Below are 793 nucleotides of genomic sequence, written 5' to 3'. Positions count from 1 at the left end.
TCTAGCTAGCTAGCCAGACAGCTAGCTAGCCAGATAGCTAGCTAGCCAGACAGCTAGCTAGCCAGCTGGCTAGCTACCTAGCCAGATAGCTAGCTAGCCAGCCAGATAGCTACCTGGCCAGATAGCTAGCTAGCCATATAGCTAGCTAGCCATGCACCTAGCTAGCCAGATAGCTAGCTAGCCATATAGCTAGCTAGCCATACACCTAGCTAGCCATATAGCTAGCTAGCCATATAGCTGGCTAGCCAAATAACTAGCCATCCAAATAGCCAGCTAGCCGGTTAGCTAACTAGCCAGTTAGCTAGCTAGCCAGATGGCGGGCTAGCCACATAGCTAGCCAGTCAGCTAGCTAGCCAGATAGCTAGCTAGATACATAGGTAGATAGCCAGCTAGCTAGCGAGGTAGATAGCCAGCCATCTAGCCAGCTAGCTAGCCAGATAGCTAGCCAGCTAGCTAGCCAGCTAGCTAGATATATAGCTAGCCAGATTGACAGTCGAATTGCCGGCTAGACAGTTGCCTAGCTAGCTACCCTCCTAGATTATCAGCTAGCCAGCTAGCCAATCAGCTAGCCAGCTAGCCAATCAGCTAGCCAGCTAGCCAATCAGCTAGCTAGTCATCTAGGGGTTCAGCTAGCTAGCGAGGCAGCTGGCCAGACAGCCGCCAGCTAGCTACACAACTGGCTGCCCAGCCAGCTAGCCAGCCAACTAGCCAGCTGGCTAGCCAACTGGTCAGCTAGCTAGCTGCCCAAGCAGAGCTAGCCAGCCAGCTGTTCAGCTAGCTAGCCAGCTGGGTG

This window comes from Eimeria tenella, genomic scaffold (genome assembly GCF_000499545.2).
Source record: "Eimeria tenella Houghton genomic scaffold, Eth_scaff2604, whole genome shotgun sequence".
Classification (NCBI taxonomy): Eukaryota; Apicomplexa; class Conoidasida; order Eucoccidiorida; family Eimeriidae; genus Eimeria; species Eimeria tenella.
This window is presented reverse-complemented; position numbering follows the sequence as displayed.